Raw genomic sequence first — 21,623 nt, 5'->3', positions numbered from 1 at the left:
TGAGGTGCTCACTAACCGCCGATATTTATTAGTTTGGTCCTGCATTTCCTTTCCTTCGCAACATAACGTCTTTTCTTCTCGCTTTCTGTTACTGTAGTCAATCTTTCACGTTTCATTTGGGTCCTCCATTTTTCTCTCCTGTTTCAAATTTGTATCCCACAATGCCTTGCGCGAACAGGGAAAGCCCACCACGTGATGCATGACATAGTATCTTGTATTGCCTCATGGTGAAACAAGAAAAAAATAGCAGAGAATTTAGGGCCACGTGGCCCTAAATTAATTAATAGTTCTATTTTTTTTAACTAATAAAATTGGAAGTCTGTGATTCAAATTCAGTAGCTTTTGATCCACTAAACAAAAGTAATTGGGTGTCAGGGAAAATTCTTTTTATGGCCTACACTTGAAAAATCTGAAAGGCAGTCTACCTTTATACTCGCCGATAAGTGTTTCTGGACCAATTAATAGCGTATTAAACAAGTACATATGTATATACAGGGTGTCCCAAAAAATGTACTCACATTGAATCCACTGGTCAGCGATATTGGCTGTGTTTGGAACACGGTGGTCATCAGTTTGAACATTTGTAAACATGCATTTATGCATTTAACCATTAATCTTGTTTCTAAGTCAATAAACAATGTATTTATTTTAATTTAAAGAGTGAGCACATTTTTTTGGGACACCCTGTATATACACACACATGTATAGGTCCTATGTGGGGTGAGTTGATTGGGCACCTCGCTGGTCATGTTGATGAGTGATGAATATCTGGTCGTTTCATTCAAATCAATCTGACTTCTCGACCACTTCTGAAATTGCTTTTTGGCATTTCACATGCCGTGATTTTCTGACTGCTTTGGAATGGCCTGTGAATTTACAAACCTACAGATATATGAAAGCTGCATGTACATAGTTAATCTTTATAATTATTTATTTATACCGTACGTAATTTAGATTAGATTAGATTAGATTAGATTAGATTAGATTAGATAGAACTTTATTGATCCCTTTGAGAGGGTTCCCTATCTCACACGCACGATTGGTCATTTGTGTAATCATGTCAGATTATGATGGACCAAGTACAAGTGCACCAAAGAAAAGAAAGCATGTGTATTCTAAAACAAAGGTCAGTAAAGAGTGGTCTTTTGCATTTCCATGTATACAGCCTGTGAAAGATCAGCCAGGGAAAGCTTTCTGCACAGTGAAGCTATATTATTTTTAATCACCTATTTACAAGTTCTAGGCCTCATGCTTAAATTTCCCTTGATATTACTGATTTGTAAAGAGATCCATATGTTAGAAATATCCCAGTGTTTTAATGTATCTAAAATCTAGATCTGCATCTGATAGACTCTAGTGTAGGCCTATAGCCAAACATCTGAAATGATCTAAGACTAATGTATGATTTATCAAATCTCAAGGTCGTTGCCCCATCAAAATGAACACTGCTTGTGCTGTCAGACACTAAATATGTGCTGCTATAGACCCCGTTTACATGTAGCCGGGTATCTATAAAAACAGATATTTATTTATGCGGTTGCACCCATCATTTACACGTAAACGGAGGTTTCAGTCACTGAAAATGGCTGCTTTCGAAAACTCCGGGCAAAGTGGAGATTTGTGAAAACTGCGTTTTCATGCCTGTGTGTAAATAGTGGAAAACAGAGTTTTAGCATTGTGATCTTACGGTCCCTCCTCCTTGGCTTTCAGATCTCTGGTTGGCTTTCTATTTGTTTGACATGTTTTTGACAGCCTTCCCTGGCTGTTTTTGAGCATTGTGTAAACGGAATTATTTTCTAGTACGGGGAGGAGAAGATACCCGTTTTCATAAATACCCGGTTACGTGTAAACAAAGTAATAAACTGTCAGCAGATACACCATCCACTGGCAAGTTTTGATACCAATATAAATGTCAAAATAAAAATAAGCTGAAATGCTTGGAAATTGCCTATTTCAATGGCATTTTTAAGAAACATTTTTGGGGGGAGACCCCCAGACCCCCCATCAGGAGGGAGATACCCTCTCCCACACCCTACTCCTTTGGTGGCTTTGCGGCCTCAGCCTCCAGGATCACTTCAGAAATGGACCAGTTCGAAATGGAAGTTTGAAACTTGGGACCTATGAAGAGATGAGAGGTATACTTACCGTTTAACTGTCATTATTGCATCTCAATGCTAACCCTGTGAAATGCCTGCTGAAAGCTGATTGGCTGTTGGAGATCATGATTTTTAAACGATCCAGTTATTAGAAATGCACATACAGATCAGTACAACTTACAGATCCTTGTGGCTTTTGCCCCTCGACGTCATGGGCCTTCTGATTGAAGGACCCCTTTAATCCAAGACTAAGTATGTTTGTTGAGTTCTTGTCTCTGTTTCTGTAGCGCTTTGTGTTTTACGGAGAAGGGTTGCTAGTCCTTCGTCCAATCCTCCTCCTTTCTCATCCGGGCTTGGGACCGGCCATGGCGGAAGAGGCAGACCAGAACAGCTGGCGTAGGGACCTTCACACAGACATGAGCAAGCTTGGACACACATGGGCCCAGCTGGAAAGGATAGCTGAAGACAGAGTTGCTTGGAGAGCAATTGTCAACGGCCTATACCCCAGGAGGGGTGACAGGGCATAGAGAGAGAGAGAGAGAGAGAGAGACAACTTACCAGTACAGATTTTGAGAAACAGTTAATTGAACACAACCAGGGGTTAAATTGGGCCGGGGCTGTCCGGGGCTGAGCCCCGGCACATAAGCTCGGAGCGGATGGCATATGATCACGCACACATCAAAAGCAACAAACCCTTTTCACGATTTTCAGTTCTGAATAATTAAATATCGTTTTATTAATCAATAAACCCATAACTTTTATGAGATAGATCATAGTTTTCCTGATAACAAGACGATCTGTCAAAGCTATTTAGAACAGAACTTGCGATCAGAGATTCTGGTTTCTGGAACACTGCGTGCGTTGCCAATTCCGCTTTTTATAAGCGACTTTGGGGTTTCTTTTTTTGTGAGCTCGCTTTAAAAAAAATCAGAAGTCGTGGTTTGTGGGTTTTTGGGCTTGTGTTTCAGCGTTGTGACTTGTTTATAATTTTCTCCGTACACCGTCTCCCCTTTTACCTGCATACGATCCTAATCCATCAGAGGTGCTTGAACGAACTGTCTGTGCATTTGGCGAGTTCAATTTCCATCACACGCGGACTGGCCATTGGGAGTAGCGGGAGTTTTCCCGGTGGGCTGGTGGTTCAGTGTGGGCCGGCGGAGAAAAAAAAAAAAACAGTTGCGCGCTGGCCTTTAATATGATAAGCAATGTTAACAGTTTCTTTAAGAAACTGTTAACATTGCTTATCATATTAAAGGCCAGCGCGCAACTGTAATAAGCAATGTTAACAGTTTCTTAAAGAAACTGTTAACATTGCTTATCATATTAAAGGCCAGCGCGCAACTGTTTTTTTTTTTTTCTCCGCCGGCCCACACTGAACCACCGGCCCACTGGGAAAACTCCCGCTACTCCCAATGGCCAGTCCGTGTGTGATTTCCATAGTCCCCAGTTATCGACAGAAATTAGCCAGGGGGAAGGGGGAGATGTCAGTTTAAGTTAGCTACTGAGATTGACCAAAAGTTGAGCCTAAACATACATAAGATGAGCATATTATAGCAGCAAAATAGAAGCACAATCATTTGAATGCAGCAAAACTTTTGCTGCATTCAAATGATTGTGCTTCTATTTTGCTGCTATAATATGCTCATCTTATGTATGTTCTAGACAATACAAAAAGCACCACATGCCAAATAAATAATTGAATACATAATAATAACAATAATAATAAATGCTTCCAATGTTATAGTGTTGTTTGTGTTTGGTTGCATTCACTGCATGAATATATTTGATTGACAATTTGACTGACAGTGTTTTGGCATATTTAACATTTATCCTCCAAAATAAATCAACTGTTTTGGTTTAAGATTGTGCAAGCCTTCAAATTTTCTCACTGAACATTTCTCCTTCACATTTTTCACCTGTAGGCATGTGACAAGATTTAACATGATATTGCTCAACCTACCTCTGTAAAGTCAGCTAACAACTTATTAAAATGCACCAGAATTCAGCAAATAACATGTATGATAATAAAAAACTTCTGGGGGAGGACCCCCAGACCCCCCACTAATCATTTCCTTCAAACCAATGTACAACAACCTGTACAATCTGTTACATTGGCCAATCAATCTACATTCAAACTGCCATAATGTGTAGGGGGGCACTACAAGACACACATAGGCCTATGACACACAGATAAGGTGTATATCTCTGTGCAATATGATATGGTTATCAAATTAGAGGGTTATTTTCCAAAAAGTATATTGGGGCAGGGCGGCGGGGGCAGGGGCGGGTACGAGGCAGAGCCCCCCCACATAACCAATCCCAATTTAACCCCTGAACACAACATTAGATCTTATAAATGATCCTAGGATTAGTTTGCAAACGTTTTACAAATTATACAAATGAGCTCAAAACCTAAGTGCTAAATTGTTCATAAGGCTTTTTGATTGGTTGAAACAAAGGAATCGGGGGGGAAAAGAAGACATTAATGGTATTACACCTCCAAAACCTAAAACGCAGCTATGAACAAGAAGTTATATAGATACAAAACAGCAAAGTAGACATCACACAATCCAGTTCTTGCTGTTAGTCCAAAATGAAGGAAAAGCAGTGGACATTGTGAAATGAAAGGTCAAGTAGGCTGTGTGGAAGCAATTAATGTATCAGAGAGCATTTCAAAAGTTTTACAGTTATTGATGTTGCATCAAAGTTGCTCAGGTAAAATGTCAGTAAAAGAGAACCAGAGTCCAACACCAGTTCATTACCAAGCTTAAGGTAATCACAAAACTGTTCTGGACTCTGACCATCCAGGACTGAAATGAATTGAATAACTAGCAGGGGTCTTGATGGTAGTGTCCATGTTTTGTGGCGTTCAATACTGAGCTCTGGTTGTCATCTATGCAAACTTTTTTATGTCTGTATCCTCATGGTCTCATTCTCTCACAGGGGAAGCCATGGCCTGGCACAGTGGTGTAGTGGTTAGCACTGTCGCCTCACAGCAAGAAGGTCCTGGGTTCGAGCCCAGCGGCCGATGAGGGCCTTTCTGTGTGGAGTTTGCATGTTCTCCTCGTGTCTGCATGGGTTTCCTCCGGGTGCTCCAGTTTCCCCCACAGTCCAAAGACATGCATGTTAGGCTAATTGGTTTGTCTCTATGTGTGTCAGCCCTGCAATGACCTGGTGACTTGTCCAGGGTGTACCCTACCCCTCACCCATAGTCAGCTGGGTTAGGTTCCAGCTTGCCTGCGACCCTACACAGGATAAGTGGCTACAGATAATGGATGGATGGGAAGCCATGGCCTAATGTTTAAAGAAGCAGTTTTGGGACCAAAGGGTCAGCAGTTTGATTCCCTGGACCAGCTGAAATGCACTTGAGGAAGGCACCTAACCCCCACCTGCTCCCCAGGCTGCTCTGAGTATGTTGTACGTTGCTCTGGATAAGAGTGCCTGCTAAATGCTTGTTAATGTAATGCCAGTAGGTAAACTAAATATCTCCTAGGTGTAAGAGTAAGTTTGTAAATGTTCAAGTAACATTTGTAGAGGTCCATCTAGATAAAACCTAACATGACTGAATGGCAACAAAAGTTACTATTCCATCAGCCCATATAGGGTAAATGAAATACTATAGTATATGAAATCTCTTCCCTTTCTTGATGAGCTACCTTTGCGAAATAATTTACGTAACAGTGTTCGAAACACTCATCTGCAGTCTGCATTTTGCAGAATGATTTTCAAGATTGCAGAAGAAAAATTAAACAACCTGCAATTTTGCAGAATGAAAAAATCAGGCTCGGGATTCAATGGTTCTCAATTTAGCAAACTAGCGGCGCTGTAAATAAACTGAAACCTGCGCCGCGCGAACCTGACAGCGTTTTCCAGGTCAAAGTTGAGCAATATTTACGTAATACCGACGAAAGGCGACGACAGCCAAATAAGGGCAGTTGCCATTTTCCGATGTAAGATTTCGTCACTTTTAATACCTGCCGGGAGGACCCGACAACTACCTCAGCAGTATTCGGCAGTTTCCGCCATGCATCTCCCAGAATTCAATGCAGCACAACAAACATGGCTCCCAAGAAGAGGATTGTTTTTTTGGTGCAAGAGTCCGACAAAAACGGCAAGAAAACAAGGACGATTTTGTCATATCTCGGCAAAACCGGCAGCCAGCTGGACTCCAACAACAACAGTGACAGATCGCGCGTCCGCGAGGGGGACAAAAATGAAGACGGTCGCTGCTGACTAGTTCTTATCTTGCATACATATATATTGGTAAATTTTATAGGTTTGTATATATATTGTATTGTTGAATCATGCAAAATTATACTGATATCCCTTTTGGAGACAGCAACAGTATTTTACCTTTATTCATAGATACTTTTGAATATTTTTTCTCATACCAAGCTACACTAATACATGTTTTGTGTACATGTTCTATTTTTTTTTTACTAGTGCTGTCTTGCCTGTGGTGCAGACTAGCACAAAGTAAAGCAATTGCCCTGTAAGACAAAGCTCATGGGTTCAGTTCTGTAGCTCTCAGTTCTGCCATGATTAGTTTGTACCCAGTTCTCTGTTGTTAGTTTAGAGCAGTGAAACCCCTGCAGTAGTTCTCAGTTCAGTTCATGACCTTGCACTTTAGAAGCCAGGTAAACACAATGAACCCAAACGTCTTTCCATTTGCCAGTTGGGTTTTATTCCATAATGGCATCAATTCTTTGCATCATCGTAAGATATAACAGAGTGTAGAATTGAAACCTTGCTTTCAATTTAAAACTACAGGTTGCAGATGGGGCGGCACGGTGGTGTAGTGGTTAGCGCTGTCACCTCACAGCAAGAAGGTCCGGGTTCGAGTCCTGTGGCCGGCAAGGGCCTTTCTGTGTGGAGTTTGCATGTTCTCCCCGTGTCCGTGTGGGTTTCCTCCGGGTGCTCCGGTTTCCCCCACAGTCCAAAGACATGCAGGTTAGGTTAACTGGTGACTCTAAATTGACCATAAATGTGAGTGTGAATGGTTGTGTGTCTATGTGTCAGCCCTGTGATGACCTGGCGACTTGTCCAGGGTGTACCCTGCCTTTTGCCCATAGTCAGCTGGGATAGGCTCCAGCTTGCCTGCGACCCTGTAGAAGGATAAAGCGGCTAGAGATGATGAGATGAGATGAGGTTGCAGATGCAAACACTGTGAATGAAGTACATTTTGGGTAACAATCTATTGTTCAAGCTAGAAACTTAATCTTGACAAAATGTAACATGACATGTAACATGAAAATGAATGTTTTGGTTCTTGAAGAACAGTTGTGTTCTATTTTTTTTATTATGGTGATACCTTTATTAGTATGTTGTGTGGAAGGATAATATGTGGGTGTGATAACTAGTACATTTATGAATTAGTTCGTATACTTCAAGTTGTAGTAGCCCGTAGTGTCAGGGCGAGGGGGATGAAAGACCTGTGGAGGTATCATGGAATGATAACTTTGCTGCAGAGAAGGATCTGTGAAGACTGAAATTAAAATTAGAGTGAGAGAATAAAGAATTACAGTAATGCTATGAGTTGTAAAGCTAGATATGATGTAAATATAGGAATTATTAGGTTGAGAAGGGTGTAGTATGGAGGCTTGTGTATTTGCAGAAAATATTTCTAAATTGCAGAACAAAATTTTGACATTCTGCAATATTGCAGAACACTGGAAAAAAGTATTTCGACCACTGCGTAAAATCATGCAACTGGCTGCAACAAGCCACAGCAAATTTGCTACAGGAGCCAAGCTGGTTCGTGTTTAAGAAACTTGAGTGGCAGAAGTACTGCCAGTGTTTTATATGTTGATTGTTTCTGCCCCAGTATTTTTCACATTCTTCGCATACATCCATCCATTATCCATAGCCACTTATCCTGTACAGGGTCGCAGGCAAGCTGGAGCCTATCCCAGCTGACTATGGGCGAGAGGTGGGGTACACCCTGGACAAGTCGCCAAATCATTGCAGGGCTGACACATAGAGCCAAACAACCATTTACACTCACATTCACACCTATGGTCAATTTAGAGCCACCAATTAGCCTAACCTGCATGCCTTTGGACTGTGGAGGAAACCAGAGCACCCAGAGGAAACCCACACAGACACGGAGAACATGCAAACTCCACACAGAAAGGCCCTCATTGGCCACTGGGCTCGAATCCAGGACCTTCTTGCTGTGAGACGATAGCGCTAACCACTACACCACCGTGCTACCCCATTCTTAGTGTGATCTGCTGAAATATTTCCATTAGTTGATGACCCCAGATCGATGGTATGGACTTGCCTTGCCTTGGGCCCAGTATTTCCTGGATAGACTCCTGATCCACCATGATGAAGCACATACTGAAGATAAGTGAAGGAATGATGCTCTGATGCTCTAACATGTACATTATCGCCCCATAAGTGATAGAGCAAGCGAGTAAATAAAAGGTGAATTCTCCAAAATAGCCTGAAAGGATTGAAATTTCCTCTAAATGAGTCAATCCAAGTGTGTTCATGCAAACTCGTGCTTATGAGTGCAAATCCACTGCAGCGTTAGTACAGAAAAATGTCTATAATATGGCCATGCTAGATCGATATGCCTTTTTGTAAAAATTTTAAGACTCTGTAATTTACACAGAGTTGTATTTAATCTTAGCTTGCAGCCAGGAAACATAATGTCATGTGGTGCATGTTCTCATATCTCTTTCCTGAGAGCAGTTTGTGAAACAGGTGGTTGCCTGGATGTGTGGGATCAGTAAAGATCTCATCAGCTCTCGTCCTTAATGCGTAAGGATGCCAGTGCACTATAACAGGAGTGTGAAGAGAACGTACAGTGTGAGCAGAAGTGTTAGCAGTGAAGTTCTGCAATGACCCAGAGACTTGGAGAGCCCCTCTTATGCAACACAAATATGCAAATATATCACAATCCCAATATGAATAAACAGGAAGAAACAAGACTTCTAAATTCTAAAGACTTCTAAAGTCTAAATTCACTGACTTCAATTCTTCGTTCATTTATCTTCAGTATCCTGGATATTCATTTTATCCTCGTCAGGGTCGCAAGTAGATCAGGAGCCTGACTTCATTTGTATAAAATCTAATGAAACTAAACATTTTTTTGAGCAGATGTTGTATAATTGTGTTCCTCAGACTGAATAGTCTGATTTAGTCTTGCCAAATGGTGTTAAGTAAATCTCATCTCATCTCATCTCATTATCTCTAGCTGCTTTATCCTGTTCTACAGGGTCGCAGGCAAGCTGGAGCCTATCCCAGCTGACTACAGGCGAAAGGCGGGGTACACCCTGGACAAGTCGCCAGGTCATCACAGGGCTGACACATAGACACAGACAACCATTCACACTCACATTCACACCTACGATCAATTTAGAGTCACCAGTTAACCTAACCTGCATGTCTTTGGACTGTGGGGGAAACCGGAGCACCCAGAGGAAACCCACGCGGACACGGGGAGAACATGCAAACTCTGCACAGAAAGGCCCTCGTCGGCCACGGGGCTTGAACCCGGACCTTCTTGCTGTGAGGCGACAGTGCTAACCACTACACCACCATGCCACCCGGTGTTGAGTAAATATAAAATTAAATTTAAATAATTATATCTCTTTAGCTCAGTGGGTCTTCCAAAGAAACCTGAAATAAAGTGAATTGTGATGTTTAAGTGTGATTTTGTGGGATGTTCTTAAAAAATTTTATATATATATATATATATATATATATATATATATATATATATATATATATATATATATATATAAACTTGGCAGCATGGTGGTGTAGTGGTTAGCGCTGTCGCCTCACAGCAAGAAGGTCCGGGTTCGAGCCCCGTGGCTGGCGAGGGCCTTTCTGTGCAGAGTTTGCATGTTCTCCCCGTGTCCACGTGGGTTTCCTCTGGGTGCTCCGGTTTCCCCCACAGTCCAAAGACATGCAGGTTAGGTTAACTGGTGACTCTAAATTGACCGTAGGTGTGAATGTGAGTGTCCAGGGTGTACCCCGCCTTTCGTCTGTAGTCAGCTGGGATAGGTTCCAGCTTGCCTGTGACCCTGTAGAAGGATAAAGCAGCTAAAGATAATGAGATGAGATATATAAACTTCAAACTAAGAGTTTACAATTAAACTACGAAAGAAAAGGAGAGAAAGTGAAAGCATACACACTCACCGGCCACTTTATTAGGAATACCCATACACCTGCTGTTTTATGCAGTTCTCTAATCAACCAATCCCTTGACAGCAGCACAATGCATCAAATCATGCAGATACAAATCAAGAGCTTCAGTTAATCTTCACTTCAAACATCAGAATGGGGAAAACTGTGATCTCAAAATTGTGAATTCACTGTGGCATGGGCGTTGGTTTGAGCCAGATGGACTGGTTTGAGTATTTCAGGAACTGCTGATCTCCTGAGGTTTTCACACACAACACTCTCTAGAGTTTACACAGAATGGTGCGAAAAACAAAAAACACTGAGTGAGGGACAGTTCTGTGGGTGGAAACGTCTTGTTGATAAGAGAGGTCAGAGGAAAATGGCTACCTTGGTTCGAGGTATATCCAGGAAGGATATAGTAACTCATAGCAACACTTTACAACTGTGGTGAGCAGAAAAGCATCTCAGCATGCAACAGCAGAAGCCCACATTGGGTTCCACTCCTGCAGCCAAGAACAGAAATCAAGAACAAGTTATTTTTAAAGTGGCCAGTGAGTGTACATGTGTTATTATGGTTGTAACACAATGCGTCTATTTGTGTCTATAACTGTATCTGTTTAGTACTCCAAATATCCATATCTGTATACGGATTTGGATTTAAACCCAAAATAGGTGTGTTTTAAAACAAAAAGAGATGTTTTTTTAATACACCTTACCATGGAAATGCTGGAAATCACTGGGGAAGAAAAACCTAGAGGTATATTGTCAACATGGTCGATGAATGCTGGCTCTCACAGTTTGTCAACCTCAGCTACATCACTCAAGCTTGTAATTGGTCTGAATTGCAGATGTCTGTGGGACTGTTTTCATTAAACCAGCTAGCACCGTTTATATTTTGTGTCCACATACAATATTTCTAATGAATTTAGTTGGGTCTGTTTCCCAAATCATGAACAAGTAGCCTAATTTAAACCACTGGCACCCTGACAAGGCAGTTACTAAGGATGAATATCTCATCTCATTATCTCTAGCCGCTTTATCCTGTTCTACAGGGTCGCAGGCAAGCTGGAGCCTATCCCAGCTGACTACGGGCGAAAGGCGGGGTACACCCTGGACAAGTCGCCAGGTCATCACAGGGCTGACACATAGACACAGACAACCATTCATACTCACATTCACACCTACAGTCAATTTAGAGTCACCAGTTAACCTAACCTGCATGTCTTTGGACTGTGGGGGAAACCGGAGCACCCGGAGGAAACCCACGTGGACACGGGGAGAACATGCAAACTCTGCACAGAAAGGCCCTCGAACCCGGACCTTCTTGTTGTGAGGCGACAGCACTAACCACTACACCACTGTGCTGCCCAAGGATGAATATATGAACGTAATATGTTGATGCTAATGAATGTGTCCTCTACAGCACAGTTGTGCTATAGAACAGAAGGCTCAGAGACACAAAGTAAGGATCCATGTGCAGAAGATCCATGTTTACCAGAATGATCAGTTGTACCAATAAACACATCCAAAGACAAAATCCAAAATCAAAAAGGTGATAAAAAAGACCAAGGTCAAAAAAAAAAAGCAAAATGTCAGAGATCAACAACTAAGCAATCAAGGGCTAGATAGAGGCAAAAACTAGACAAAACAGAAAGGTCAAACAAGCATAGGCAATCAATCCAGCAACTATAAGGCTCAGAATCAAATCAAATCAAGTTTATTTGTACAGCGCTTTTAACAATAAACATTGTCGCAAAGCAGCTTTACAGAATTTGAACGACTTAAAACATGAGTTAATTTTATCCCTAATCTATCCCCAATGAGCAAGCCTGTGGCGACGGTGGCAAGGAAAAACTCCCTCAGACGACATGAGGAAGAAACCTCGAGAGGAACCAGACTCAAAAGGGAACCCATCCTCATTTGGGCAACAACAGACAGCCTGACTATAATATTAACAGTTTTAACAGGTATAACCCTCAACTGTCCTCATGGGGCCGTCCTTCACAGGAGTGGGGCGATAAAACTCCGACCAGACACAGGGCACCAGGATGGATCAAGCAGGTCCGAGGGGCAGAAGAGGCCAGCATCTCAATCCCAGGATCAACATGTAACTCAGAGGGACAGATTGGGGGGGGGGAGAAAGAAAACACGTTGTTAGGTATGCCCTAAAAATGACAAGTATTAAATCTGTGTGGTAGGCTCGCAGAGACGAGAGTCTTTACATCAGGCATAACACACAATGGCATGTTAATATGGTAAAATATATCATGACCTGCTCTGGCTGGATGCTTGATTGGGTGATGGGAGCACACTCCTCAGCAATGATGAGATGCAGATGGGACCCTTTGGGCTGGCCAAGACAATTTAGTTACATTTCACCGGGTCTGGGACATGCGACAGAATGTCTGACGGCCGATTCCCTGCAGGCTACGATAGCCAGTCGAGGTCCCCACCGTCTCCACCAAAAGATTTCCTGTTGACTCCATGTAACTCAGAGGGACAGATTTGGGGTGGGGGGGGGGGGAGGGAAAGAAAACACAGGTGGTTAGGTATGCCCAATGTCACCTGAATAAGTAGGAACAGTATACATATTGCACCGAGTACAAGCAGGGACTCCGGCAACTAACTATGACAGCATAACTAAAAGGAGAGAGCCAGAAGGTAACACAGGCATGAGGGAGCCCCGGGACATAAAGCAGCCAGCCACTACACCATCAACAAACTCGAGTGAGCAAGCGAGTGGGGACTGACAGCATCCATACATCCCAGTTTACCAAAACACTCTATGTCTGAGGACCCTCCAGATCTACTCCTTTACCTCATAAACACCATTAACAAAAGGCTTGACTAAACAGATATGTTTTCAGCCTAGACTTAAATGCTGAGACTGTGTCTGATTCCCGAACATTACTTGGAAGGCTGTTCCATAACAGTGGGGCTTTGTAAGAAAAGGCTCTGCCCCCTGATGTAGCCTTCACTATACGAGGTACCAGCAGATAGCCTGCACCTTTTGATCTAAGTAGGCGTGGCGGGTCATAGAGGAGCAGAAGTTCACTCAGGTACTGTGGTGCGAGACCATTTAGTGCTTTAAAGGTCAATAGTAGTATTTTATAATCAATACGAAATTTGATTGGGAGCCAATGCAGTGTGGATAAGACAGGCGTGATGTGGTCATATTTTCTAGTTCTAGTAAGGACTCTTGCTGCTGCATTTTGAACTAACTGGAGCTTGTTTATGCACTTATTGGAACATCCAGACAGTAAGGCATTACAATAATCCAACCTGGAGGTAACGAAAGCATGGACTAGTTTTTCTGCATCATGCAATGACATTAAATTTCTTATCTTTGCAATATTTCTGAGATGAAAGAAAGCTATCCGGGTGATGTTATTAATGTGAGTTTCGAATGAAAGACTGGGGTCAATAATCACTCTGAGGTCTTTTACTGCTGCACGTGAAGAAACAGAAAGGCCATCCAGAGTCACTGTGTAATCAGAAAACTTACTTCTAGCTGTCTGTGGTCCTAGCACAAGTACTTCAGTCTTGTCAGAGTTAAGCAGAAGGAAATTAATAAGCATCCAGTGTCTAATGTCCTTAACACATTCCTCAATTCTATTAAGCTGGTGTCTCTCATCAGGTTTTGCAGAGACAGAACTTACATAGATGATGGGCAAACTGTTTAACTTTGTATTGTCTTTAAGTTCATGTGCTTTTTAAAATGTTCAAACAGAAAATAAAAGGAGTACAACACCAAATCAGAAAAAGTTGGGATGGAATGGAAAACACAAATAAGAAAAGAAAGCAGTGATTTCTAAATTTACTTTGAGCTGTATTTCATTGCAGGCAGAATGAACCCAAGATATTTCATGTTTTTTCTGATCAACTTAATTTAGTTTATTAATATACGAGGTGGGCGGCATGGTGGTGTAGTGGTTAGCACTGTCGCTTCACAGCAAGAAGGTCCTGGGTTTGAGCCCAGCAGCCGGTGAGGGTCTTTCTGTGTTTTGCAGTTTGCATGTTCTCCTCATGTCTGCGTGGGTTTCCTCCAGGTGCTCCGGTTTCCCCCACAGTCCAAAGACATGCAGGTTAGGTTAATTGGTGGCTCTAAATTGACTGTAGGTGTGAATGTGAGTGTGAATGATTGTTTGTCTCTGTGTCAGCCCTGCGATAACCTGGCAACTTGTCCAAGGTGTACCCCGCCTCTTGCCCATAGTCAGCTGGGATAGGCTCCAGCTTGCCTGCGACCCTGTAGAACAGGATAAGCAGCTACAGATAATGGATGGATGGAATATACGAGGTGCATTCCAGAAGTTTTGAGACTTATTCAGGAGAGACATTTATTTATGGGCGGCACGGTGGTGTAGTGGTTAGCACTGTCGCCTCACAGCAAGAAGGTCCGGGTTCGAGCCCCATGGCCGGCGAGGGCCTTTCTGTGCAGAGTTTGCATATTCTCCCCGTGTCCGCGTGGGTTCCCTCCGGGTGCTCCGGTTTCCACCACAGTCCAAAGACATGCAGGTTAGGTTAACTGGTGACTCTAAAATTGACTGTAGGTGTGAATATGAGTGTGAATGGTTGTCTGTGTCTATGTGTCAGCCCTGTGATGGCCTGGTGACTTGTCCAGGGTGTACCCCGCCTTTCGCCCGTAGTCAGCTGGGATAGGCTCCAGCTTGCCTGCGACCCTGTAGAACAGGATAAAGCGGCTACAGATAATGAGATGAGACATTTATTTATTTCAAAAAAGTATAAAACTCTAATCTCCTTCAAAGTAGGATCCTCTGACTTCAATGCACTTGTTGTAGTGCTCCAGCCACTTCTTGAAGGCCCCCTGGAAGTCCTCCAAAGTGAAGGTGTCCAGGACCTTGTCACAACCTCCTTCATTTTCTCAATGTCTTCAAAATGACTGCCCCTGAGGTTCTCCTTCAGCTTGGGGAACAACCAAAATTGACAGGTCTGGACTGTAGGGAGGGTGAGGGACAGTTTTGATGCCCATCTCTGTCAAGTAGTTGGTTACCAGGATGGAATTGTGAGCTGGTGCATTGTCCTGGTGCAGGTGCCACTGACCCGATTGGAAGAGCTCTGGCCTTTTGCAATGAAATCTCTTCCTGAACTCCCTCAAAACCTCCACATAGTACTCTTTGTTGACTGTCTGGCCAGAGGGAACCCAGTGGATGTAGATGATGCCCTTGCTGTCAAAAAAGGGGATCATCATGAGCTTCCTGGTGGACTTGCTCTGCCTGGCCTTCTTTGGTCTGGGGGGAGCTAGGATGCTTTCATTGGGCACTCTGTCTCTTGGTCTCTGGATCATAACAGTAGATCCAGCTTTTGTCATAGGTCACCAGAGACTCAAGTACTCTTGGATTGGAGGTAATGAGCTCAACCATCTCTCTGCTGTCACCAACATGTCTTTCCTTCTGTTTGTCACTGAGCACCCTGGGAACAAATTTTGCACAAATTTTGAGCATGTTCAGATCTTCATGAATAATTCTCTGTACAGTTGTCACACCAACTCCAAACTGTATACTTATTGTCTCTATAGACACACAGCAGTCCTCATCCAGAAAACTGCGAATTTTCTCAACCAACTCTGGCATTCTGATGTCCCTCTCCCTTCCACACCTCTCATCATCTCTCACCTCCTCCCTGCCATCCTTGAACCTCTTGTGCCAGTGAAAAACAGATGCTCAGCTCATACAAGTTAATCCATAAGCAAAACTTTATTGCATAGCGAGCTTCCAAATTGTCTTCATGTCCCGACTGCATTCTGCAAACTAGTCAGCTGTGACAAGCAGTGTTTAGTAGGGTGTGTTCAATGTGCTGTTACAGCCATCTCCTTCAACCTGGAATAACAAAAGTTGGCACGTCAGTTCATTAGATCTATAGTAATCTCATCTCATCTCATTATCTGTAGCTGCTTTATCCTGTTCTACAGGGTCACAGGCGAGCTGGAGCCTATCCCAGCTGACTACGGGCGAAAGGTGGGGTACACCCTGGACAAGTCGCCAGGTCATCACAGGGCTGACACATAGACACAGACAACCATTCACACTCACATTCACACCTACGGTCAATTTAGAGTCACCAGTTAACCTAACCTGCATGTCTTTGGACTGTGGGGGAAACCGGAGCACCTGGAAGAAACCCACGTGGACACGGGGAGAACATGCAAACTCCGCACAGAAAGGCCCTCGCCAGCCATGGGGCTCGAACCCGGACCTTCTTGCTGTGAGGCGACAGCTCTAACCACTACACCACCATGCCACCCATCTATAGTAATGATATACTAAAATTACTATAATCTAGGACAATTATAACTGCCTCTCCCAAAAAATTCTCAAAACTTCTGGAATGCCTCTTGTACATGCATTCTTGTGTTTAAGACCTGTAACACATTCTAAAAAAAGTTTAGACAGAGGCAATTTAGGGATAATAATGAGGTAAAACAATTAAATAATGATGTGATTTGAAACAGGTGATGTCAGCAGGTGATTGTAATCATGATTTGGTACAAAATCAGTATCCAGGAAAGGCCTAGTCTTCAAGGAGCAAAGTTGGGTCGAGGCTCTCCAGTTTGTCAACAAATGCATGAGAAAATTATTGAAATGGTTAAAAACGATGTTCCTCAAAGAAAGATATGAAGGGATTTGGATATTTCACCCTCTACGGTGCATGATATCATTAAATGATTCAAAGAGTCTGGAGGAAATTCAGTGCATAAAGGGCAAGGGCACAAGCCTAAGCTGGACACCTGTGCTCTCCAATCCCTCAAACGGCACTGCATCAAGAACCGTCATTCATCTATAGCTGATATAATCACATGGGCTCAGGATTACTTTGGCAAACCTTCGTCAAGGTCTACAATCCAGAGTTACAATCACAAATGCCAGTTAACTTTACTGTGCAAAAAGGAAGCCTTATGTTAACTGTGTCCAGAAGCACCATCAACTTCTCTGGGCTTGTGTATTGTGGTCAGACAAATCCGTTTGCAGGAAAAATGGGACAAAATAACACCTGAAATGCTTCATCATTTGGTGTCTTCAATCCCTAAACATCTTTTAAGTGTTGTGAGAAGGAATGGTAACATTATAAAGTGGTAAATGCTTTACCGTCCCAACTTTTTTAAAAATGTGTTGCAAGAATCAAAACTGAAATGTGTTTATTTGGAAAAAATATATAAAATTCATGAGGTAAAACATCAAATAAGGTGCTGCTGTAGTGTTTTGAGTGCAATACAAGTCAAATATTATTTACAAATCATTGTTTTCAGTTTTAATTTCAACTTCAACATACCGTCCCAACTTTTTCTGATTTGGGGTGGTAGAAGAAGGGGTTCTAAACTCCAGAGAGGGCGCCCTCTGGCGGTCTGGTGGAGTCCAGGCTAGATGTTACACACTGATGTGTGAAAGTAAACACTTCCAAATAACATAATTTTTTCGTTGCATCACACAGGATCCCAATCCCAAATAGTATGCCTTCTCTTTGTATTTCCACCTGTATCTGTTTAGAACATGTTATCTTTTCAGACCTAGTCATGTATTCCTATTATATGTCTATTTTTTTTTAAATTGTGTATTATAGAGGACTGTGTTTCCCTTTTGTGTTCTCAGCATTTGAGTGCAAATCAGCACACAAGGTTGCCTAAGTGTATTTTGTCCAGGCTTATTTGGCAACAGTAATATAACCATGTACATTTTGTAGGTAATAATACATTCCCTAAGTAATGATGCTTCTTTTGTGCAATTTGGAAGGCAGCATGTAATTTTTGGTAAGTGCATTTGCGACAGGCAAACATGCAATAGTGATATGAAGTTGTCAGGAACAGACAGGGAGAGAATGGCCGTTCTCAGTGAAAGAATAATGAGGGCATATCTCTGTGGCCGCAAGAAATGGGGACGGCTATAAATTGGCCTTCCCACAGAGAGGAAGGTGACTGGCATCAAAACATACGCACACAAAGTCCAGAGCACACCTTAGTGTATTTTGATATTGGGTCCTGTGGAGACGGATCAAAAGCAGCGGCTAAAAAATCAGATATACTTGACCGCTAATGACTTTTTGCATAGAACCACCTGAAGTTTATTCTAAAGTAAAGTTCAATGTTTATTAGCATCACTGTACAGCCTTTTGTTTAAGGAAAGACAATAAGGAATCACACTCAGACTTTGTCTTTTTTTTTAACTTGAAACATTTTTAAAAAAATTGATATGTACTTAAGCCACTGAGGCTTGGTCTAATTAAATTTGCATATGTAATAAAACCACCTTGTCATTTTGATGTAGCTGCAATTAAAATAAAAAAAAATCACTGTGAACAATTTTCACTTTCCATAGAAAGTGTTCCATGTTCAGAGAATTGTTTCTTGGAATTGCCATGAAATGTTCTGAAGAACAATTTTAAGCCAATGCAACATAGCGTACTATATATCCAGAAATAATCAACATTTTGGGGAAATTGTTCTGTAATGGATTTTTAATCAGGGATCATGTGAAATTTCATGAATGCATGTCATCTGGAAACAGATTTTTAGTTATGAATCTTCTTTTCCCTCGTCCAGCACTATTGCCAGGTCAGGGTCCACATGGACCATCTACATGTCATACTAATTGGAGCATAGTTTTACACCAGATACCCTTCCTGCTGCAACCCTCCCATTTCTGGGCTTGGGAAACAATCATTCACACATACGGGCAATTTAGAGAACCCAGTTAGCCTAACTGCATGTCTTTGGATTGTGGGAAGAAACTGGAACCCCTGGAGGAAACCCATGCAGACATGGGGCAAACATGCAAACTCCACACAGAAAGGCCCCCACTGGCCACTAGGCTCGAACCCAGAACCTTCTTGCTGTGAGGCGACAGTGCTAACTACTACACCACCATGCCACCTGATCATCTCTAAACTCCCATTCATTTCAAAAATTATGGAAAAGGTTGTGTTAACACAGTTGCTTCCCTTCCTTAATTCAGCAGAAATCCTAGAACCATTTCAATCTGGCTTTAAGAAGAAGAAACCTTTATTCGTCACATGCACACTTCAAGCACAGTGAAATTCATCCTCTACATTTAACCCATCTGAAGCAGTGAACACACACCGACCGTGAGGTGACTGTGCTAACCACTACACCACTGTGCCGCCCTAGCACTGAGACAGGCCTGTCATAGCACTGAGACAGCCCTGTTAAAGGTAACAAATGACCTTTAACACCCTCAACTCTGGCGACAATGCCATTCTTATCCTGTTAGACCTTAGTGCTGCATTTGACACTGTAGACCACACAACACTGCTGGCCCGGCTTGAACAGTGGGTTGGGATTAAGGGTTCTGCTCTAAAATGGTTCCACTCATACCTCCAGCAAAGAACCTTTTCAGTGTCCATAGGCCAATACTCCTCACCCCCTGCCCCTGTGTCTTGCGGTGTCCCCCAGGGGTCCATCCTGGGTCCTGTTCTTTTTTGCCTTTATATGCTCCCACTGGGTAACATCATTAGAAAATTTAATATTACAACCCCAATTCCAAAAAAGTTGGGACAAAGTACAAATTGTAAATAAAAATGGAATGCAATGATGTGGAAGTTTCAAAATTCCATATTTTATTCAGAATAGAACATAGATGACATATCAAATGTTTAAACTGAGAAAATGTATCATTTAAAGAGAAAAATTAGATGATTTTAAATTTCATGACAACAACACATCTCAAAAAAGTTGGGACAAGGCCATGTTTACCACTGTGAGACATCCCCTTTTCTCTTTACAACAGACTGCAGGCTGGCCAGTTAAGTACCTGGACCCTTCTTCTATGCAGCCATGATGCTGTAATTGATGCAGTATGTGGTTTGGCATTGTCATGTTGGAAAATGCAAGGTCTTCCCTGAAAGAGACATCGTCTAGATGGGAGCATATGTTGCTCTAGAACTTGGATATACCTTTCAGCATTGATGGTGTCTTTCCAGATGTGTAAGCTGCCCATGCTACACACACTAATGCAACCCCATACCATCAGAGATGCAGGCTTCTGAACTGAGCGCTGATAACAACTTGGGTCGTCCTTCTCTTTAGTCTGAATGACACGGCGTCCCTGATTTCCATAAAGAACTTCAAATTTTGATTTGTCTGACCACAGAACAGTTTTCCACTTTGCCACAGTCCATTTTAAATGAGACTTGGCCCAGAGAAGACGTCTGCGCTTCTGGATCGTGTTTAGATACGGCTTCTTCTTTGAACTATAGAGTTTTAGCTGGCAACGGCGGATGGCACAGTGAATTGTGTTCACAGATAATGTTCTCTGGAAATATTCCTGAGCCCATTTTGTGATTTCCAATACAGAAGCATGCCTGTATGTGATGCAGTGCCGTCTAAGGGCCCGAAGATCACAGGCACCCAGTATGGTTTTCCGGCCTTGACCCTTATGCACAGAGATTCTTCCAGATTCTCTGAATCTTTTGATGATATTATGCACTGTAGATGATGATATGTTCAAACTCTTTGCAATTTTACACTGTCGAACTCCTTTCTGATATTGCTCCACTATTTGTCGGCGCAGAATTAGGGGGATTGGTGATCCTCTTCCCATCTTTACTTCTGAGAGCCGCTGCCACTCCAAGATGCTCTTTTTATACCCAGTCATGTTAATGACCTATTGCCAATTGACCTAATGAGTTGCAATTTGGTCCTCCAGCTGTTCCTTTTTTTGTACCTTTAACTTTTCCAGCCTCTTATTACCCCTGTCCCAACTTTTTTGAGATCTGTTGCTGTCATGAAATTTCAAATGAGCCAGTATTTTGCATGAAATTTCAAAATGTCTCACTTTTGACATTTGATATGTTGTCTATGTTTTATTGTGAATACAATATCAGTTTATGAGATTTGTAAATTATGGCATTCCGTTTTTATTTACAATTTGTACTTTGTCCCAACTTTTTTTGGAATTGGGGTTGTACATTCCACTTTTATGCTGACAATTCCCAATTGTACCTCCCTCTAAAATCTGGAAATTCCTTGCAGCCTCTTCTGGACTGCCTTAAAGAAATTAAAAACTGGATGGCCAATAACTTCCTCCAGTTAAATGAAGACAAAACTGAGGTCATAATTTTCGGTCCCCCAAAATCCAGAAATTCCATCTCTGGCAACCTTGGCTCTCTTACTCCATTTGTCAAAACCCATGCAAGAAACCTGGGTATTATTCTAGACTCCCAACTCGGCCTTGACAAACAAATCTCTTCTGTTGTTAAGACTAGTTTCTACCAATTAAGGATCATTGCAAAACTTAAATCTGTTCTGTCATACAATGACCTGGAAAAAGTCATCCATGCCTTATATACCTTCATGCTTAGATTACTGTCACTCCCTTTATTTTGGTCTCCCTCAAACACTGGTGTCACGGCTTCAAATTG

Source organism: Neoarius graeffei, chromosome 4 (assembly GCF_027579695.1).
Source record: "Neoarius graeffei isolate fNeoGra1 chromosome 4, fNeoGra1.pri, whole genome shotgun sequence".
Taxonomy (NCBI): domain Eukaryota; kingdom Metazoa; phylum Chordata; class Actinopteri; order Siluriformes; family Ariidae; genus Neoarius; species Neoarius graeffei.
Note: the sequence above shows the minus strand (reverse complement) of the source record.